We start from the raw sequence: 14,578 nt of genomic DNA on the forward strand, positions 1-14,578 counted from the left end.
TGGGGTTGTGGCTCAGTGGTAAAGGGCCCCCAAGTTCAATCCCCATAGCAATATGGTCTGACACCTGACAGGTTCACAGGTTCTGAAAGGTGTTTTTTTTTTTTTTTTTTTTTAAATTAGGGATTGAACCCAGGAGTGTTCTACTATTGAGTCACATTCCCAGCCCTTTCCTACTTTTTATTTTGAGGCAGCGTCTTGCTAAGTTGCTTAGGCTGGCATCTAATTTGTGATCTTCCTGCCTTAGACTCCTGAGGAAATTCATCTGCTTTTACTCATGCCTACTTTGTGCCAAGTCTTGTGTGGGCATAGGGTCTGGAGATGATTCTGTGTATCCTTTTCCTTCCTTCCCCCTGGGGAGCTGAGAGTCTAGTTGGAAAGAAGGACAGGAACCGACTCTACCTTTGATTGATGCACTAAAGTGAGAATAGGTGTTCTTAGGCTGAGACCAGGAGAAAAGACATTCGTAGAGGAAGGAATTGTGTATGCTAAGGTCCAGAGCCAGAGCCTGCACTTGGGGGAACGCAGCTGGAGAGAGCGGCTCAGGAGAGTTAAGGGAACTTGACCCGTGGGTCGTGGTGGGTGGGCATTAGATATTAAGCAGGGCAGGGCAGAGACAGGGCTGCTGTCCAGGTGAGGAATCCCTGTGACTGTGCTGTGGAGTAATGGAGCCGTGGGAAGGTGCGAGGCCTGTTTGGGAGGCAGAGCCAGGGTGATGTGAGAGTGGACCATAGCCGGCAGGCAGGAGAGCATCAAGGTGAGGACGGGATCCTAGGGCCAGGGATAAATGACCCCTGGAACCTTGGGTGAGGGAAGCATCTAGAGGAGGAGCCAGAGCTGGGTTGAGGGGAAAGAACCACTCATTTTCTCCTTGTCACCTTCAATGGCCCCAGGAGCAGCTATGTCTGAGCAGGACACTGGATCCAGGCTCCCACTCCTATCTTGGGGGCTCCCTGTGGTGACCCTGGTCGGTCTGGCAGGGATGAGAACACTTTGGGTTGGGGACCCTCAGTGTCTGTGAGAAGCCCTGGGTTCGGGGCCTATCAGCTGTGTCAATGAATGTCTGCGTCCCCTCAGAAGTCCCTCCCTCCCTCTCCCCGTCCTTTTCCTTGTCTTGTGAGTGAGGATAAGAAAACCTGTTTTGCCTGACTCAAAGATTCAGTGATAATGCACAACAAGACAGTAAACATTGGTGCGCACTGGCTGGGGCTAGGTTCCGGGACACAAAGGTGACTCAGACAGGATTCCTGCTCCTCAGGTGCTCAGTGAGCCCAGGGGAGCTGGCGGTTGACTCTGTAGTCATGGGGGGTTGGGACAGAGCGCTAAGCTGGCACTTGAAGGATGCACATAGCTCTCTAGGCGAGAATGGTATGGAGCAGCATGCTCAGGTGGAGAAGCCGTGGCTGGTAGATAGGAAGAGGCAGGCAGTGGTGGGGGGCGAGGCTGACCAAGGAAGCCGGCTGCTCCATGCAGGGCTTTGGCCATTGGCTCCCCTCTCCTTCCTGCATCTCCACAGCTGCCTGCTCTGCTGCTGGAGACCCCCAGGGCCCTTCCTGCCCTGCTCCTTCCCCATCTCCCCACTCTTCCCCTTCTCACCCCTACTGCAGTCAGTCAGATCCAGTGGCTCCCACTCCCAGGAGTCAGCAGCCTGGGTTCCCTGCCAGCCCTGCCACTGGCAAGTCCTGCGGTCTTTAGTCACTCGGTCATCCTCTCTGCACCTCAGTTTCCCCCTCAGTAAAATGGGGATAGCAGGCCTTCCTCATGTGGAAGGGCAGAGGCTTCTCTCAGGTAATCCTTGTAAATCTCCTGGCCCAGTGTGTATGTGTAGTGTGCTCCCATAAATACGAGTCTAATGAAATCATCAGTGTTGGGATTCCTCCATCTCCTCGGCCCCTCCCACTGCTTCCCCTAACTCTCCTGGCAGCCTGCTCTGGTCAACAAAGGAAGGAAAAGATTAAGAAACAAGCCCAAGTCTCCAGAGGGGTCCTGGCCCACAGCCAAGCTGGCTCCCCTCCTGCCCCTTGGCCTCCTTGGCCTCAATCCTGAGGCCAGGGAAGCCTCCCAATCGCCTAACCTAGAGGACCCTCCCCAACTGGAGGCCAAAGCCAACAACAGCCCCAAAACAGGGACAAATATTTGTAAAATATGTAACTTTATTTTTTTCTTCCCCTGGAAGTTGATAACGAGGCTCTTTTTCCTGGTGTTTGGGAGAAGAGTAAGTGTGGCTATCCCAGATGTCTGGAGGTCCCGTGGTCAGGGCAGAACAGGGTCCCTGAACTTCCTGGAGCCTATGACAGATACTGGCTTCCAAGTCTCTTTCCCACAGATGCAGGAAACTCAAATCAGAGTGGGTGACTGATGGTGGAGGTCATTCGGTTAGAATCTAGTTCTTTGGACCCTTTTTGCTCTGTCCCATGGATGGGGTGGTATGGGGATGTTGGCTGTCACTTAACCTGAGTCGGTTGCCTTGGCTGGGGAACTGGGCTGACTTTGCTGTGAGGGTCAGCAGTCACATAGGAAAAGTGGCTGATGAGTCCTCACTGTCATTGCTACTCTAACAGCTGCTGCTTAAGAAACTTCTGCCCTATTCTTTTCCAGTCTAGGACCTCAAAGTGTTTGATATGGTATTTTATTCAACAAATGACACCTGATGAACCAGTTTTAAAGACAGAGGCTCAGCATTTTTCCCTTTTATCAGTTGGCTGGGACACTGTCCTCACCCAAGACAGCTTCCCTTCTGAAAGGTCTCCTCTGATTGATGCAACTGTAAGCTTTTGGGAAGGAGAGGAGGAAGGTTCCTGCACCACCCAGGCCTGGACTGAGGGGCAGAGGTGGACAGGGAGGTCCTTGGAACTGCCCCCCAGGACTAGGACAACACGAAGATTTCTGCAGAGGCCAGGAAATAGGCCTAAAAGAGAAACCCTGGCTCAGAGCCCAAAATGCAGGAGAGTGGAAGGGCATACTGACCCAGCCAGCACCTCCTCTGGGAGACCTTAGACCAGTCCCTGCCTCCCAGAGCTCTGTTTTCTGGTTTATAAAAGGAGGGGGAGGATGGATGGCAGAGGTTTCTACTGATACTTTAGGATTAAAAATAGGGACCTGGGCTGGGCACCATGGTACACACCTGTAATCCTGGTGGCTCAGGAGGCTGAGGCAGAGGATTTCGAGTTCAAAGCCAGCCTCAGCAAAAGTGAGGCACTAAGCAACCCAGTGAGACCCTGTCTCTAAATAAGATATAAAACAGGGCTGGGGATGTGGCTCAGTGGGCGAGTGCCCCTGAGTTCAATCCCCAGTACCAAAAAAAAAAAAAAAAAGAGAGACTTGGGAACCGATTTCCCAGCTTCTCCAGCTATGGGACTTCCAGCAGGCGTCTACTTTAGCAAGCTTCCGTTTCCTCACTTATAAAATGGGAAAAGTATTAGCACCTTCTCATGGGATTATTTAAGGGCTAAACTAGATGTAAGTGCTCAGCCCCTAGCTGACACATTGGAATTGCAGGAGACAGTTCACTGAGGCCACATCCATTTGATTGCATTTGTTCACTCATTCACCCGATTAATATTTAGAATTTCCATAGACAGGGCAGAGACAAAAGGAGCAGGGAGGCGGCCGAAAGCTGGAGTCAGACAGACCTGCCCATTCTAGTTGTGTGATGTGGTCATTTACTTCTCTGTGTCTCACTCGCTCATGTGAAAATGTGAGAACAGTGAGCAAAACAAAACCTCCAGAATTGTCCTATCCTTAAGGGAGTCTCAGTACACAGTGGGTGATTAATCTGTGGCTGATTCTCTACCTCCCCCCACCCCCAGCTCTTTTAATAACTAGAGGTATGATCTCAGGCAAGACATTTAAATACATAGCAAACTTACACCCCGGGGCCTTTGCACTTGCTGGGGCTTTGGCCTAGAACACTCTAATTTCTACAAGAACTTTCTTGGCTTGTCTCATTCCCTTAATTTTGTTGTTCAAATGTTACCTTCTTAGTGAGGCCCTTTTGGACCATCCTATTGAAAATTGTAACACCCTTTCTTTTCCAAACCCTGGCACTCCCTAACTGCTCTTCTGGCTTATTTTCCTCCATAGCACTTTGATATACTATATTCTATCAACTATTTGTTTATCATCCTCCCTCCCTCTCATTAGAATGTAAGGTCAGTGATGGTGGTGGTGGTGATTTTCATCTGTCTTATTCAGGGTTATGCCCATTGTACCTAGAACAGTGTGTATGGCAAATAGTAGGTGTTTAATAAATATTTGTAAGTGAATTAGTGAATAAACGAAGGCTCTTTCCCTCTCTGGGCTTAGTGTCATGCTGAGCGCCTAGTAGATTCTCAGTAACTGATTGTATGAGAGTGTATGAATTGTAAGGAGAAAGTGAGTGGTCATCATCTCTTCCAGCGGCCAGATAATACAGTGCTGGGTCAACTCTGAGGCCCTTTTGCTTCTGCTGTTTTCTGCCAGGGCATCAGTTTCAGTCAGAGTGCCCAAATCTTTTGTTCCTGAGCCTGAGCTATGCAGAATTTCGAGTTGGGGCTGTTTGGCTGTTGGGCCCACAATGGTGATTATGTCATTATTGTTAATTAGCAGTTAGGCCCAGATTATTGAGTTTTTTGTTTTTCAGCAGAAATCACAGCAGAGAGCTGCGCTAGCAGGTGGGGGGTGGGCAGGCCTGGAGCGGCTTCCTCTGGCACTCCCCACTTCCCAGCTCTGAGCACTTAAGACCAAGACTGTGATGCTCAGAGCTCGGGGCCCTGCTGTCCCTACCTGCTGTCTTCCCAGGACAATGTCCTGCCAAGTTTCTTCCTACACTTTCTGCCCTCTTTGCCTGGCCTGGTCTAGTGGGGTATAGCCTACTCTCAGGGGAGCTAGGCTTAGGGTTTCTAAATGTCCATCTGACAGGGATGTTTTCTGATGCTTAGGGTCTAGGTATTATAAGTGGAGGAAAAAACACTGGGTTTAAGACTGGGAACCTGGTTTAGTCCCTGCTTTGGTGCTTACTAGATGACTTATGTGCATCAGTCCCTCTTGCTGGGCCTCAGCCCTATCATCTGTCAAATAGAGATAAGGATGCCTGCTTGGCCCCACAGGGAGAGACAGGATAGCAGAGTGGGCAAGGGATTGAGCTCTGGAGTTAGACCTCCCTGGCTTCCCAGCTGTACTCCTTCCTAGCAGTGTGACCTTGGGTAGAGGACTTTACTTCTCTGTTTCCAGTTCTCAAAGCTAGAAAATGGGCTTAAAATATCAATACCTACTCTGTAGTGTCATTGTGAGATTTCATTAGAGAACGTGGGTGAAATACCTAGGCACACAGCCAGTGCCTTGCACATCTTTGCTGGTATTATTATAGTGATCATCATGGAAATGAAGACAATCTGTAAACTGTAAAAAGACCAGTAGCAATAGGGCTAGGCAGATGTGGATTTGAATCTTAAATTGAACACTTATTAGCTGGGTGATCTTGGGCACAATTTCATTCTTCTGAGATTCTACTTCCTCATCTGTAAAATGGGAATGATAGCCAAACCTTCCTCTGGGGGCTGGTGGGGAGACTTAGTGACATATACCACACTTAGTGCATATACCACACTTGGGACAGGGGCTTTATAATCGGCAGAACCTTTTTAGACATCAGACAAACTTTGATCCTTCTGGCCAACCTGTGGGATGGCTTGGGTAGGCACAACCATCTCCGTTTGATGTGAGGAAATGGGAAGTCAGAGTGGGTATTATGTGCCGGGTTTCTGTTTTCGCGACTAAAAGGCTCAGGGGTTACTCCAGTTAAACTGGGCTAACTGGGCTGCATGAAATAATCACACAAGAGACACAAATACCTTTTTCTTTGGGGTCGTGTGATGGCTTCTCTGACCTTAAGGGTCCGCAGAAAGAGAGAGAGAGAGAGAGAGAGAGAGAGAGAGAGAGTGCACAGCTGACCCCTTTTATTGAGGAGAAGCTATTCAAATGAGGCAAGGGGTCAGGTTTCAGGGGGCTGAGTATCTTGATGATGTCCCCTGTCAGCAGGTTGACTGACACCTGGGTAGGCCATACCCTAAGGCACAGTAAGAGAAGGGGACACACACAAGGCACTTCCATGGAAGATTCTATCGTAAACAGGACAAGGGGTTATATTATAAAGGAACAGGTGAGCATAGCTTCACCCATGAGGCTGTAGCAAGACACACCCATGCACGAGACAACGACCCTCGCTCCCAAGAAGGGTGCCACATTTCTGCGACTGAGAGCCTCAGCACCCAGCCAGGGAGTGTAACTCAGTCATGTATAAGGTTGGCCTCCCACAGTTATGGACTGAATATTTGTGCCACCCCCCCACCCCACTCTCCGCCACCAAATTCATATGTTGAAGCCAACCCCTGATGTGATGGCATTTGGAGATGGAGCTTTTGGGTGGTAATCAGGGCTAGATGAGAATTTGAAGGTGGGGCCCTTGTGATGAATTAGTGCCCTTAGAAGAAGAGACACCTGAGAGCTCACTTTCTGTTTGCCATGTGAGGACACAGCAGTAAGAACATGGCTTTCTACAAGCTCTGAAGTGAGTTCTCACTAGAACCTGACCATGCTGGCATCTTGGACTTCCAGTCCCTGAACTGTGAGAAAATCAATCCTGTTGTTTAAGGCACACAGATTATGATTTTTGCTGTTGTTGTTGTTGTTGCTAGGGATCAAACCCAAGCCCTTAGCATGCTAGGCAAGAGTTCTACCATTAGTTACGCCCTCAGCCGTGTATTATGGCAGCTTGAGCTGAAGGAGGATAAGTGACTTGCCCAGAGTCACCAATAAATTTATGGTCCAGAGTGAAGGTTGCAACTTATTTGTAGTATTTCTTTTCATTTCTTTCTTCCTCACTAAAATGTACTTGGAAATTGAGGTCAGCTGAATATTAGCTGGGCGGCTCAGGAACTGTCTTGCCATAGCTGTTTGGGAGGATCTTGGGGCAAATTAAACCTGGCCATGTCTGTTTACCTAACCCACTCCCTGCTTCCCTGAATCTCCTCCTCTGACCTGACTCTATCAGGGGAGGGTTAGGCCCAGCTGCCTTTACCTGTTTTAGAAGGGCCTCACTTAGCAGGTGGCACCAGGCCTCTCTCTTGTTTCTTGGGAAAACTTCTAGGACTTGAGTCCTAGGGAGAGAGAGTTAGTGGGTTAAGCTTGAGTGAGCAGGAAGCTTTACTGGGCTTTCTCCAGCTGGTGAGAGAAGGGGTTTGGGATGGGTCCTTGGGTCCCTCCTTGGATATCCCAGGGCTACCATCAGAAGCAGCCACAACAGCCTTTCCCTGGGGTTGTTGGATAGATGTTGGTATTTTCCATTCATATCATTTCTAAACTGTGTTCCTTAGCGTGATATGAAAGCAGTATGGACTAGATGATGGTGGCATCAGACAAACCTAGTTTAAAACATGAAGTTGGGAAACTCACTCCACATTCTAAGTTGTATAACTTCTTCAAGGGTAATTGAGGCTAAGCCAGGTATGGTGGCACACACCTGTAATCCCAGAGGCTCAGGAGGCTGAGGCTGAGGCTGGAGGATCACAAGTTCAAGGCCAGCCTCAACAACTTGGTGAGCCCTGAGCAACTTAGTGAGACCCTGTCTCAAAATAAAAAATAAAAAAAATGCTGGAGAGGGCTGGGGATAGAGCTCAACTGGTAGAGTGCTTGCCTTGCATGCACAAGGCCCTGGGTTCAATACCCAGCACCATCAAAAAAAAAAAAAAAAAAGGAGGTTGCTATGAAGCTAAACACAAAAATGCAAATAAAACACTTAATATGTGCCTAGTGCATAGAAAATATCTCATAAATGTAGTGTTAACTATTTTTAGATTTCCCTTTTTATTTTGTAGTCCTGGGGAATCAAGCCCAGGACCTTGTGCATGCTAGGAAAGTGCTCTCTACCACTGAGCTACATCCCAGCCACTGAGCTGCTTCTCAGTCCCAGTTGTTACTATTTTTATTAATAAATTATCTCTAAGGTCTTCCAGCTCAGATAGTTCTAGGTTTTAAGACTGTAGAATTTAGCTTGGCTTCCAGCTTTAAAAAGTAAACGTAGTTGTACTTGGAAAGAAGCTATGAACACTAGACTGTGCTGTGTGTCCCTGGGCAAGTGTCTTTCAGTTTCTGGATCTAATTTCCAAGCAGCTTGGGCTTGATGATCTCTAAGGGACTCACCAATTTTAACATTAGGTGAATCTCAGGGACTAAAGGATTATTGGCGACTGTCCACCAGGTCCTCTTTTACAAAGTCAACTTCCTTTGCCCTCTGCCTCTCATTTCTTGGTATGTTTCCTTAGCAACCCCAATGTATAGATTTTAATCCTATTTAGATTTTTTTTCTTTTATTGTACACAGAAAACTCTTTAAGAGAATATTTGTAAGAAAAGTGCATTCTGGCTTCTTGCTCTTGAGATAGCCTGCATTCTCCCTTGACTATGTATCTACTTTCTTAATAAACCTTTGTCTATCCCTTCAAAAAAAAGGAGAGCATTCTATCAAATAAGCCAAAACATTCTGTGTGTGTTTTTAAATATGTAAGAAAAGGTATTGTACAAAATGTACTGCATTCGATAGTTTCTTCTGCTTTTATCTCAAAAATGACCCAAACAGGCAGCATTGTGCACTTTAATTAAAAAAAAAAAAAAAAAAAGCCTGGTATGGTGGTTCATGATGTAATCCCAGGAGCTCTGGAGGCTGAGGCAGGAGGATCAAGAGTTCAAAGTTGGGCTGGGATTGTGGCTCAGTGGTAAAACGCTCGCCTAGCACGGGCGGGACCTGGAATCCTCAGCACCACATAAAAATAAAGGCATTGTGTTGTGTCCATCTACACCTAAAAAAAAAAGAGTTCAAAGTTGGCTTTGGCAACTTATCGAGGCTCTATGCAACTCAGCAAGACCTTGTCTCTAAATCTCAAGGCCTAATGGATTGTTAACAACTAAAAAAATATAAAAAATAAATAAATAAAATATAAAATATATATTTTATCTATATTTGTGTCTAAATAAAATATAAAAAAGGACTGGGGATGTGGCTCAGAAGTTGAAGGCCTCTGGGTTCAACCTCTGGTACCAAATAAGTAAGTAAGTAAGTAAATAAATAAATAAAACAAAACATGGCACATTCAATGCATTATAAAAAAAATCAGGGGTATGATTCAGGTAAAAGTTGTTTGTTGAGTATCATTTATAAGAGATAAAAATGGGAAACAACCTAACTGACCAACAATAAGGATCAACTAAATTATGGAACACCCACTCGATAGCATTCTTAAAAATGTGGATGTAAATGTTCACAATATATCAAGAGAAAGAAGTCAGTTCCAAAACAATGTGGTCTGAATTAAAACAACAACAACAACAAAACATTAGGTTAGATATGAAATTGCTGATATTGGACTATTATTAACTAGAAAATCAGTTAATTTCATTTCATTTGATTTCGAAAGGAAAGTCTCATCAACATACTGATTATAGTTATTTCTAATTGGTGACTTTATGATGATTTGCCTTTTTCCTTAAGTATATTCTTTTTTTGAGGGGGGGAGGGGGGTACAGGGACACTTTACCATTGAGCTACATAATTATATTCCCAGCCATTTTTATTTTTTTTTATTTTGAGACAGGTCTCACTAAATTGCTTAAGGCCTCGATAGATTGCTGAGGCTGGCCTTAAACTTGAGATCCTCCTGCTTCAGCCTCCCAAGTTGCTGGGATTACAGGCATGTGCCACTGCACCTAGCTCTCCTTAACTATATTCTTACTTAACTATATTTTCTAAAATTTCTATAACTCAGGTACTCTTAATAAAACTATCCCCAGAAAGGCATTCCACTCTATGAACAGTAATTTCCATCCTGTTAGAGCTTTTCTGATTTATCATTTGTGTTTACAAGGTCTAAATGACTGCAACTTTATGACCACAGGGAGGGTGGAAAGCTATTCTTCATGTACTTTCAATACCAGGACTGCTTTTTACTCAGAAGTGACTGTTCAGAACACTTTGCTGATGGACCCAGTTTTTCAAAGCCCTCTTCATCTCTCGCTGCCCTCCACAACAGACAAACATTTTCCATGGGCCCCATCACTGGGGCTTCGGGCCAGCTGTGTCCCTAATCCGCCCATGTCCCAGATTTGGGTATGGTTTAGGCTCCAACTGTTCCCCCACCCTTTGCCCTCTTCCAATCTCATCTTGTCCAGGCCATCAGAGGCCTCATCTACCCTTCCTGTCCCTCCCCACTTAATTTCACCAGCTAATTTCACCCTTTTCCCTGCAGCTGGTGTTTGCTGTTGCTGGAGCTCAGTTTGCAGTGGGGAAGGATTAAGACCCTTTCATGCTGTCTTAGTTTTTTTTTTTTTTCTTAGTGCCCTTGACCACTCCAGGGGCTAACAGGCAGCTATCAGGGCCTGTATTCCCTAGGAAGGAACAGGAGGAGTGGTGGGGGAGGGAGTGGTGGGCTCAGCTGGCAGGCGGAATAGAGCTGGCCCCTAGAGATCTCATCCTGGGCCCTGGAGCATGGCACAGTCATCACCCAGATGTGAGCAGGGAGCCAAGCTGTTTCTTCCTAGAAAATTAGCCTCAGAGATGGTGCTTGGGACCTTTACCTTTGATACCCAATGGCAGTCTCTGCAGGGTGAGTGAGCTGGGACTGAATGTGTGGTTTGGCAGATGGGCACAGAAGTAAGTGTGATTTTAGATTGGGTGGTACTTATATCCCCACTTCCTGCTATGGGTTGGGTCCAGCTACACTTGGAGACTTTTTTTTTTTTTTTTTGGTGCTAGGGATATAATCCAGGGCCTCATGCATGCTAGGTAAGTGCTCTACCATTGAGCTACATGTGCTGATGTATATTTAATAATAAAAGTCCTTCATGTGTGGATACTACTTTACAGTTAACAAAGCCATTTCACCTCCACGTTAAGAATTAAAAGTTAGCACAGAAACGAGGACTTTGAGATTCTAAAACTTGGGCCAACTTGGTGTTGGGGCACTCTGAATCTAAGAGTGATTTATACCTGCCTTGTATCTAGTCTTTTTCTGTTAGCCTGAGACCTCGGCTTATTTTCAGAGTGATGATTATTAAATGCTACAAATTCCATGAATTCAAACAAGTATCTTTAAATATGATATGCCGGGCTGGGGATGTGGCTCAAGCGGTAGCGCGCTCGCCTGGCATGCGTGCGGCCCGGGTTCGATCCTCAGCACCACATACAAACAAAGATGTTGTGTCCGCCGAGAACTAAAAAATAAATATTAAAAAATTCTCTCTCTCCTCTTTCACTCTCTCTTAAAAAAAATAAATATGATATGCCATTGGCTAGCACTTCAAAGCACAGAGAATACTTTCATAGCTCTGAATATGCTTGATAATGTGGTGGTGGAATTGTGAGCTGTCTGGTGACTGATCTTCAATATTCATCCTTCACGGAACCAGATTTCCCTGTCTGATAGGTAAAGGAAGCCTCTGCAACATGGAAGTGGTAGGATTAGAGTTCCCAAATCCAAAGCATAGTTGAATCTGAAGACTTGAAGCAGGGAATCAGAATGTTTAAGAACAGGTGCTTCTCCCAAAGTACACAGAATGATCCTAGCCAAAGTCACCTAAACTTACTAAGCCTCCATTTTCTTACTTATAAGATGAGGACAATTCATTCACTCATTCAACAAATATTTATTATGTGTGCACTGTTCTGGGAGATGAACAAGAAGAACAAAGTCCCTATCCTCTTCTCTTGTATTCTCATGGGTGTAGACTGCAACAATTTATATGAGAGGGAAAATAAAGAGTAGAAAAAGGTAGGGGTAAGTGCTATGATTAAAACAGGGAAAGGGGAAAAGAGTATGTGAATGGAGGCTTTTTTAGGTAGAGTGGCCAGGTGATCCTCAGGAAGTTCTTTTTTTTGGGTACCAGGTATTGAACTCAGGGGTACTTAACCACTGAGACACATCCCCAGACTTTTTTTTGTTTTTTATTTAGAGACAGGGTCTCACTGAGTTGCTTAGTGCCTCGCCATTGCTGAGGCTGGCTTTGAACTTGTGATCCTTCTGCCTCAACCTCCCTGCTGAGATTACAGGTGTGCAGGATGGCGCCTGGCCTCAGGGAATTTTATGATGTTTCAAATAGATATTATGTAATATGCTCAGCTTAGAGCTGATAATTGTGCTTAACAAATATACTGTCCCCCTACCCTCCAGTACTAGAGATTGAAACCTGGGGTTTTCTACCACTTAGCTACATCTCCAGCCCCTTTTATTTTGAGACAAGTTCTTACTAAGTTGCCCAGGCTGCCCTTGAATTTGTGATCCACTTTCTTCAGCCTCCTGGGTTGCTGGGACTACAGGTGTGTGCCTGGCACAAATACACTATTATATCATCCAGTTTCACATAGTCCATATTTTACATGCCAAATAATAAACAACACTTATTAAGATCTTACTATACGCTATGTTATAAACCCTGTACATATTTTAATGAGTTCTTTCAATAACTATGAGGCAGGAACTATTACTGTCTCCCTTTTATGGGGGTCAGAAACTGAAGCACAGAAAAGGCCAAACAATTAGGGAGGGCTGGAGACTTAGCACTGCACGGAGGCAGTCTGATTCAGAGAGAGCAGAGATTGTGAAGGGGTTGTGATTAGACACCAAGAGACAGTGTAGCTGGCAGATGCAGCTCTGATGTCAGTTTGCCTGGTTTCTTATCCTGGGAAGTCTAAGCCTCTCTGATTGAATTTCCCCATTTCTAAAATGAAATACCAGAACCTATTTACCTCCTGGGTATCCTGCCTAAAACAGAGCCTTCTTTCTGCTGTGGAGCTGCAGCCTGTTCAGAGACCTGCCTGGCAAGGAGTATGAAGGGTCAAGGGGCCTCTAAAACTTCTGGAGGGAAATAAATGCACACCAGGCAATTGTCAGAGAAACCCTAAACTCATTTGGAAACCAGACCTTGGAAGCTAGCTTTTTTTTTCCCTTAATGATTCTGAGGGTGCCAGGGTGAAATTAGGTGAATCTTGAATGCACCAGAAGTGGAATCTTGGCGCGGTCTCAACATTTAGCTTCCATTTCAGCTTAGCTGCCAAGAGAGGTAGAGTGTTGTCGAATGTCTGGGTTGGAGAGGCGCCTGGAGAGGTCAAGCTAGTAGATGGGGAAACTGAGGCCCAGAGAAGCTGAGTGACTCACCCAGGGTTACCAGGTACATTAGGGGGCAGTCCCTTGGGGTGGCCTGGCAGTGTCTCTTAAGTGAGCTCTGCTTTAACTGGGACCTCCGAATCTCGACCTTTAACACGGCCCTCCTCTAGGGGGAAAAGGCCTCACCTTGGTCCAGGATACTAACTGCCTCATTTCCCACGTGGGTGCTGCTGGAAGCCCGGAACACCAGACCGGGTTCGACTCGCGCGTGCGCACAGCAGCTAGCCCCTCGCCTTTCCCCCCTTTTTTTCTTTCCCCTCCCCTCTCCTTACCGGCTTAGGGGCGGGGGGAGGCCAGAGGAGGCCGAACTCGGCTTCAGCCAATGGGCTGGCGGGCCGCGGGCCCGGCCCCCTCCTTCCCTCCCCCGTGGTCCAATAGAAGTTTACTACAATGTTGTGGCGAACCGAGGGGGAGGGGCGCGCGCGGGCGGGCGGGCTGCGGGACAGGCCGGCCTCGCCTCGCGGAGGAAAGGCGGGAGGGCGCGCGCCGGGGCTGCTAGCTCGCTCGCTCGCTCGCTCCCTCCCTCCCTCCGCCAGCGGGTTTAGTCAGCCAGCCAGGCAGCTAGCAGCCGGCGGGCCCGCGAGCCGCAGAGGACCCGAGCCTCGGACGCCGGCGCCGCCTCCTGCCATTGTTCATCGGGCTCTAGCAGCTGCAGGCGCGGGATCCCGGGCCCGGGAGCTACCGGTGAGGCGAGGCGAGACAGCGGCGGCGGCGCGCGAGTCCGGGGGCGCGGCGCTGTCCCCGAGGGGACGGTCCTGGCGGCCGCGGCGGCACCGCAGCCTCTTTGTCTCCAGCCCCCAGCAGGCCCCGGGCTGGGGGCGCGGGCTCTACCGCCGGGGGGGGGGGCCTCGTCCGCACGCCCCATCGCAGAGGGCTGGAGCGCGGGGCGGGTGGGGAGCTGCTGAGGAAGGGGCAGTGGTGTGCCGGGGCGGCGTTTCAAAGTTAGGCTTGGGCTGCGTTTCTGCCCCGGGGAACTCGGTCCCCTCGGGCCTGTCAGTCATTGCACGGTGGGCAGGAGCGGTGGAAGGAAGCCAGGTGCGGGGAATCGCGTGTTTCCGACGGCGAAGGTGTTGGGTGCAGCTGCGGAGCCATGGGCTGTCTCGAGGAGTCAGGCAGAATCTGAGCCTTCCCGCCACAGACACCTGCATCATTAAAAAAAAAAAAAAATCTCCAAACCCTCGGGATCCAATGCTTTCCCCCTTCGTCTTCAGGTTCCCAGTGAGCAAAGGGTTAAATCTATTCTCTGAGCATCGTGACCTCCTTTTTCAGTTCGCGCATCTGTCGGCTTGGAAATATTTCCTCATGCTTGCTGGGCCGCTGTACCTGTGGAGAGACTGGATCTAGGCTCGCCCTCTGAGATTCATCACCAGGCCATTATTCCTGGGGAGGTTT

At 47.7% G+C, this 14,578-nt stretch overlaps 1 protein-coding gene across 31 annotated transcripts in view; it reads left to right on the plus strand.

Annotated features, from left to right (window-relative positions):
* Epb41 (erythrocyte membrane protein band 4.1) overlaps positions 1–14,578 on the plus strand; it is a 169,419-nt gene that overhangs the window by 7,068 nt on the left and 147,773 nt on the right. For 3 of the 31 annotated variants that reach the window (XR_013427638.1, XM_078025760.1, XM_078025762.1), the window contains exon 1: positions 13,670–13,870. The exons of 18 other annotated variants lie outside the window; for them this stretch is intronic. The gene's annotated coding sequence lies outside the window, so the exon portion shown is untranslated. Of the gene's footprint in view, positions 1–13,669; positions 13,871–14,578 lie in introns of those variants that run through there. 10 more of the 31 variants (XM_078025737.1, XM_078025766.1, XM_078025754.1 and 7 more) reach the window with 8 other exon arrangements.

Source organism: Ictidomys tridecemlineatus, chromosome 11, assembly GCF_052094955.1.
Source record: "Ictidomys tridecemlineatus isolate mIctTri1 chromosome 11, mIctTri1.hap1, whole genome shotgun sequence".
Taxonomy (NCBI): Eukaryota; Metazoa; Chordata; class Mammalia; order Rodentia; family Sciuridae; genus Ictidomys; species Ictidomys tridecemlineatus.